The sequence below is a fragment of the Mus pahari genome, chromosome 18, assembly GCF_900095145.1.
Source record: "Mus pahari chromosome 18, PAHARI_EIJ_v1.1, whole genome shotgun sequence".
Lineage (NCBI taxonomy): Eukaryota > Metazoa > Chordata > Mammalia > Rodentia > Muridae > Mus > Mus pahari.
In genome coordinates this window covers 23,661,101-23,668,551 of record NC_034607.1, presented here as the reverse complement: position 1 = coordinate 23,668,551, position 7,451 = coordinate 23,661,101, and the positions used below count along the sequence as shown (strand labels likewise).

At 51.4% G+C, this 7,451-nt stretch overlaps 1 long non-coding RNA gene across 1 annotated transcript; it reads left to right on the top strand.

Annotated features, from left to right (window-relative positions):
- Positions 1–4,190: 4,190 nt before the first annotated feature.
- On the top strand, positions 4,191–7,080 carry LOC110335409. The gene is made up of 4 exons (XR_002381168.1): positions 4,191–4,460; positions 4,952–5,065; positions 5,520–5,810; positions 6,517–7,080. It is a non-coding gene; the product is annotated as an uncharacterized LOC110335409 (long non-coding RNA).
- Positions 7,081–7,451: the final 371 nt, after the last annotated feature.

The following is a 7,451-nucleotide window of genomic DNA, read 5'->3' as shown; positions in this document are numbered from 1 at the left end:
TTGATAGGCAGAGTCTATACCCTGAAGACCTGACCTGGGCTCCATAGGAAAACCCTGCCTCAACTCAACTGGGGCAGGGGTTGGAACTGTGTGACAATAAAACTATCCTCAATATCAAATACAAAAGTAGGAGAGGAGGGGGCCTGCAGGCTATTCAGTGTTGTAGGGGAGCCCCGGGTTTCCCACATTGCCAGCAGGTGGCACCCAAGAGCCACGCTGCTAAAAGATTACTCACAGGTCCTTCCTTCAGCTGGATCCATCTCTGCCTAGCTAGTCCCTGGGACTTCAGTAGCAGCTGGCATGGAATCTTCACTGGTATCCAGAGGCTCCTGGGTCCAGGCTACAGTTTGGGCTCAGTCGGGAGTTGCTATCCATCCTTGGCTACATCACAAATTTGAGACCAGCTGGGCTTGGTAGTGTTCCTTTAATCCCAGTACTGTGGAGGCAGAGGCAGATAGATCTCTGAGTTTGAGGCCAGCCTGGTTTTTGGAGGGAGTCCCAGGACAGGGCAACACAGAGTAGTAAACTTGTCTCAAAAGCAAATAGGCCAAACCCCCTCAAAAAAAAAAAAAAGTTTGAGGCCAGCCTGATCTATATAGTGAATTCCAGGACAGCCAGAGATAGACAGACCCCATCTTTAAAAAGCAAAACAACAACAAAAAGACCACTTTGAAGCCAAACCTGTGCAAATACACAAAAATGTAATTTTAAAATTAGGACAAGGGTGTACATGGTGGCATATGCTTCCCAGCGCTCTGGAAGCAGAAGAATCTCTGAGTTCCAGGACAGTTTGGTCTACAGAACAAGCCCTGGGACGATCAGAGTTACATAACCACTATCCGTTCCCTCTCCCAGCAACCAGGAAGGGAAAGACAGAAAAGTGTAAGGTGGTGGTAGTGGTGTCTATTATCCTGAGACTTGGGAGATGAATACAGAAAGAGCAATAAGTTTGAGGCTAGCCTGGACTACATATTGAGACCCTGTTTGTTTTAATAGACACAACACTGTTCTGCGCAATGGAGCATCTTAGGCTTCTAAAAGATTAATGACCAGCAGTGGTTTCAGGATACAGAGAATGTCAACAAAGGATAATTACCTAAGACATGATAGACTGCTTTCATTCAAGTATAAAAAAAATGCCTTTGAATAAGATTCAACAGATAGCAGAAAAAGGAGTGAACTATTTGAGTGACTTTGAAAAGCAAATTCAGGGGGCTGGAGAGATGGCTGGAGGTTAAGAGCACTGACTGCTCTTCTAAAGGTCCTGAGTTCAATTCTCAGGATCCACATGGTGGCTCACAAACATCTGTAACACAATTTGATTGTGGTGTCTGAGGACAGCAACAGTGTACTCAAAATAAATCTTTTAAAAAAATAATAATTCAAATGTCCCAGAGTTGACCATTTCAACAGTGCTGTGACCTGAGCCACAGCCTCTAGCTTTTCAGAGCTCAGAGATTCTCCAAGCTTGCTGCCATCAGCCTGGGTCTTCCATAATTGCCTAGAACATACCACCCTGTCAGACACAAAAGCCTCGATCCTTCCAAAGAGCCAGGGCAGAGAACCTGTGGGCCACAACCACCTTGTTTATCTCTGCTTTAATGAGAAATGGGCTGGTAACTGACAGTGGCTCAGGTGGTCACTATGGCCTCCACCTGTTGCAGCCCTATGGCCCTGGCCCTCACAGTGACCAATGGGTGCCCGCGAGTGTGGTGGGTGACACTCAAGAGCTTCATCTGTGAGTGCTGTGTAGGGCCGTGCAGACCTGGTCTCGATGGTGAAGCCAGCCACCCACTCACTGCCATTGCTAGGACTCAGTTTTCCAGTGCCCTGCAGGTGTATGGTACCCTGGTCTGACTAGATCTGGACCACAGGCTGTTCTGAGAAGGCAGGCCATTCCACCCTCGGAAGCCCACTAGTCAAGACTGATTGTTCTTCCTCAAAGGAAACAGCCAAGTAAACTAGCAAAACACCGATGGCTTTTGTTGGTTCTGCCCTGAATCTTGACATTCTATTTTGGCCTCTTGAGTACTGGGATCAAAAATGTGTGTCAGGCTGGTGAGATGGCTCAGTGGGTGAGAGCACTGACTGCTCTTCCGGAGGACCTGAGTTCAAATCCCAGCAACCACATAGTGGCTCACAACCATCCGTAATGAAATCTGGTGTGCCTAAAGACAGCTACAGTGTATAATAATAAATTTTTGGGTCACAGCGAGCGGGGCCAGAGCAAGCAGAGGTCCTGAGTTCAATTCCCAGCAATCACACGAAGGCACAACCATCTGTCACAACCATCTGTATAGCTACAGTGTACTCATAGACATAAAATAAATAAATCTTTAGAAAAAAGTGTGTGTTGCCACAGAACCACTGTGCAGGATCCTGTCCATCGTTCTCTACCAGAGAAGTATAAAAACAGACTATTTGGTGACCATTTTATTGTATGCTCATCTCAGCCTGTGAGACACCAGGCTTTTCTTTTTCACATTTGCAAGAACATCCAGGAGGTGGTAGTACACACCTTTAATCCCAGCACTCAGGAGGCCGAGGCAGGCAGATCTCTTTGAGTTTGAGGCCAGCTTGGTCACAGAGTTCCAGGTCAGCCAGGGCTACACAGAGAAACCTTGTCTCCACAACAAAAGAACTTCATGGGGCTAGGGGTGAGACTCCCTGGTAGAGCCCCGCCTAGAATCTCCCCAGTGAGAGGCTGGGGGTGTGACCAAGGGTGGAGCCTTACCTATAATTCTCCAGTAAGGGCTGGGAGCGTGGTCAGGGGAGGCCTTTCCCTGTCAAATGCCCACCCTTGGTTTCCATTTTTAGTTTTACATGGAGGATGTGCCATTTTTCATAAACCTGTTATGTTGTCTATCCATTTTTCTAATTTCTTGTTGGTTTCCAGAAGCGTTTTGCGTACGGTGGAAGTCAGTCTTTTTTGACTATTGGAAATTTTCAATGGCTTTGTTGCAGTTTTCATGTGTGAAGTGTTTGTGTGTAGGTGTTTTATATTTGCATGTTGTCAGTTATTAATCTTTCAATTAAAGGCTCCCTTTACAGACACTGAACTGTGTGGGTGGCAAATGTGGGCAAATGGGACAATTAATGTCACCCTACACAGCACACTGAGACATATGTTTTTTCCTATATATTCTCCTACCTGTCATTTTTGGGGGTGATGGGGGTCATGATCTCACTTTGTAGATAAGGTTGGTCTTGAACTCGCAGGAATCTGCCTGCCTCTGCCTCCCAAGTGCTGGGATTAAAGGTTTGCACCACCAAAATGTCACTTGCGCTAAATTTTTAGAATGTTCAATTTGTTTTTCTTTGAGGAGTCAAAGTTAACACCTAGAATGTTCTCTCAGCATTCCTATTCCTGGGTAAGTGTAAGTCACAGGCCCTGTGACAACAGTGTCATTTTACAAGACCCCAGTAGGCAGGCAGAGACACTAAGGTAAGGGGAGGAGAGATTGTGGCAGGGGGTGACAGGGTTAGAGGCCACACAGTGACTACTGCATTGTTGCTGGTGACAAATGCCCAGAGTTTGTGTGTCAGAGGCCAAGTGCAGAATACAAACTGCTCTATCCAGTCGGGGCACAAGAGCATCGGGGAGGGAGAAGGCATGCTTTCCTAAGTGTGCCGGAGAGGCAGCTGGCTCCCAGAAAAGGCTGGAAGGATGGGGGTCTGGGGCTCCCTCTTCTCCCCATCAAGCACGTACTGAACTGTGTGGGTGGTGAATGTGGGCAGTGGCCACGTAAATGGGGTTCTTCCAGCCCAAACCCAGAAGTCTATCTCCCTTAGACCCTGTTCCTAACTTGATGGCCATAGAGGGCAAAGGCCCAAGATTGAGGTTTCTTTGGAGCCCACAGACACAAAGCATGTACAAATACAGATTAGGGAGGAGGTTCTAGAGTGTTCCCTGGAATAATAAAGAAATGAGTGGGTGGTTACACTGCCTTTCTTGCCACCCTTCTCACTTCTGCTCTCCATCCCACCACAGTGATTTTGCGCTGCATTCTTTGTCTCAGGGCCTTTGATGTATGTTGTGCACAGGAAACGTTTGTCATGGAGGCCTGGGCTGGGCCGGCGAATGTCACCGCCCCTATGGGCTGCTCCTGTGGCAGGGCGTGCCTAGAAGGGGTGGAGGCGGGTGGCTCAGCCGGTCTAGCAGGTGCTAACCTGCGAGAGAGTCTCTGGCTGGCAATGGCCATGGAGGAGCTGCGTCGAGGGCTGTCCCGCTGGAAGCGCTACCACATCAAGGTACACCTAGCCGACGAGGCATTGCTACTGCCACTGACCGTGCGGCCCCGGGACACACTGAGCGACCTGCGCGCGCAGCTAGTGGGCCAGGGCGTGAGCTCTTGGCGCAGAACCTTCTACTACAACTCTAGGCCGCTGCCCGACCATCAGACAGTTCGCGAGGCTCACCTGCAGGACGGCTCGGTATTACTTCTGCTCAGTGACACCAGGTGACCAGGGACTTGGGCTAGGACCTGGTAGGACCTTGAGCTCTGGCTTATGGAGGTTGGCCCAGTGGGATGGTGGTGGCTTGGGGACACGGTGAGAAAGGCGGCTCCATTAGCTATGTCGATTATTAGCGGTGGCTCTGGGGGACTCCCTTCCTGCCCTCCTCTCTGTGTACCTGGCTATGGCTCTGCATGTCTCTCTGTATCTGTGTCCTGGTCTCTGTCTCTCTCTGCACACCGCCCTCATCTGTTTCTTCATGTCTCCGAGTGTCTCCATCTCTCTCAGTTTCTGCCCACTCATTTAAGAGGTCGGCGGGATGAACAGCCCTGGGCCACTACTGCACACCCCACCAGTGTCTACACTGGCCTCAGTGTCTCTAGTGGGGTCAGGCTGTATGGTGCATCTCCACCAGTATGAAGACACTTGAGATCAATCCTGGACTAGCTGGAAAGACTTTTGTCCTCACCGCGTGTCTTTATGTTCACCCCCTCAGATAGGAAATGGAGGAGATGGAGCAATGACTTTAGGGACACAAGATGCTGGCTGAAGGAGCAAACTGGCCCAGGCACCACACCTCTCTCTTCCTGGGAGTCCAGTCATACTCCAGGTAAGCCACTCAAATGGGAGGCCTGAGAGATGGTGGGGAAACGGAGGGCCCATGAGGTGGGCACATTAGCCTCATCCTTCCATGTCCTAATGTTGGCTCAGCACTGGTGTCCCCATATGTGTGACTTTGAGAAGTTCTCTACTCTCTTCTGGACTCTTTACTTTGATGCAGACCGAAACTAACTGCGCTTCGTGGACTTGGGTCCACAAGTGCTCTGCCTGCAATTCCTGTAACAGGCACCAGGACAAACCGAGCAGCTTCGCCTGCAATTCCTGTGGTTCCCACCAGGGGGATCCTAGCACTGTGCCTGCTACAGAAGGGCCTCAGGATTGTGGGTGACCACCGCACTCCCTTCCACGCCCAGATCCGGGCTATTTGGAGAAGGGAAGAAGGGCCATTAGCTTGGAAACTGCTGGTTGACATCCCTGGGCCCACATATCCCTTGCTGATCCAGGTGCTGGGCTTCCAGAAAGATGCCAACTCCCCAGCCCTGCTGATGCCCACTGCCTCTGGTGTTCCTGATGGTGACTTCCTACACTGTCGTCCAGCCCTCCATCCCCCAAGCCCCAGCAAGGAACCTTCTGGTTGTTCTGTGACCTTAGGACCCTCCCTCAGGAGCCACTGCTGCCTGGATTGTCCTCTGTCCATCCCCGGGAAGCTCAACAGGCACACTTCCTTCTTTAGAGGACCCACAGGACTCCAGCTACGAACAGAACAGAAGGACACTCTGATCCAGGGGGTCCTGGTGAGCCCATAGGTGTGCAAAGTGGTCTGAGTATTTCAGCACATGCTGTGGACGCTGTACTCCGCTGTGTTGGGTGCTGTGTGACCCTGTCCCCCATTGTCCCTGTTCCCCCCTTACCCCTTCACATGATGGGGGACTACACTGTGAGCCCTGAAGGAAATAATGTTTTAATTAAGAGTTGTACAGGCTGCAGGAGGCAGAGCAGGGCAGCTGGGGACTGAACCATGGCCTTTGGAATTGGGGTTGCTAGACATACACAGCTATGCAAGCCTTGGGGTTTGGGTCCCTCTCTGCCTTCCCAGTCTCCTTCCAGATCCACCAGGCTGTTGTTCAGCTGTGGGGGAAGCTACTGGCCCTCTGGGAGAGCTGCTGGGGGGTGGAGGGGAGACTGGCGTTGAGGGGCAAGAGAAAGCATTTTGACATTTAACAAACCCTATGCAAATTGCATGCAAATTGCATGCAAATCACTATTCATTTCTTCAGGCGGACAGCCTTAGCGTGTTCAGAAATAATAATGTAGGGCCTGTCCCTTGGTCCCCGTCCTGGCGGTCTTCCCTCCCTGCCCCCCTCCTTCCCTCCCTCCCTCCCTCCCTCCCCCCTCCCCCCTCTCTCTTTCCCTCCTGCCCTTCCCATCTTTGATCCAAGGCCACCTAGCCCTGAAGTGGATGTAAACAGCCCAACTGGCTGCCTTCATTCTGTTTTCTAGATCAGAGAACCAAGGCCTGAGGTCCCAAAGCCACAGTGTGGAGAGAGCTTGTACCTACTCTCCAACAGTCATCAGAAGCCAACATGAACAGAACCTGTGGCTCACAGAGCAAAGGTGACCTGAGGAGGCTCCAGGTCTGTGATAGCTGCTGCAGGTCAGGCTGCTGAGTGTGGGACCCCCACAAGCTCACCGTGTTCCTTGTGTCCTGACATCTCCCTGAATTCTGGCCACAAGACCATCAGCTTTTTTTTTTTTTTTTTACCCCACCTTCTTTTTGTTTTTATAGACTCCTATTTATTCTACAAAAGCCTACCTTCAGTGCCCCATTTATACACAGCCATTCCTGATACTCCAGTGGTAGCCTCCAGTGTCCTCCAGGTGCCTGCTATGCCAGCGCTATGCTCCTGTCCCAGGCCTGAGTCATGAGCCCAGGTTAGGTAGGAGGCTCATTCCATCTCTGTGAACTCACTTCAGGAGACCCAAGGTCATGTGCCTACGCCGGGCTCTAGGTGCAGAGGTGCCATTTTGAATGTGTATCAAATAAAGACTGAAAACAAAGCAGGAGCCTGCTGTGACCTGGCTTCCTTCCCTGTACTGCCCTCCCCCATGACCCCCGCTTCGGGTGAACCAACCACCTGCCCATTCTCCCTCCAGGGCCTGGCAGGTTTCAGGCCCCACCCAGTCAGCAAGCCCTAGCTGGGGCAGGGAGTTTCAGGTGAGACTTGGCAGCTTCTCCAGTCTCACTGAGGCCTATGGCATCCAGGGAGGGGCCCACCCACGCTGGGTCCCAACCGCCAGTAGCAGCAGGACGGGGGGACGGGGGGGTGAGGATCCCACGGTGCTCCCTGAGCAGGTGCTCCCCCTGCTGTCTGGCCCACTTGGCCAAGCACTAGCAGGGTTCTGTGCCATTTGCTTGAGACCCAACCCAACTGGGC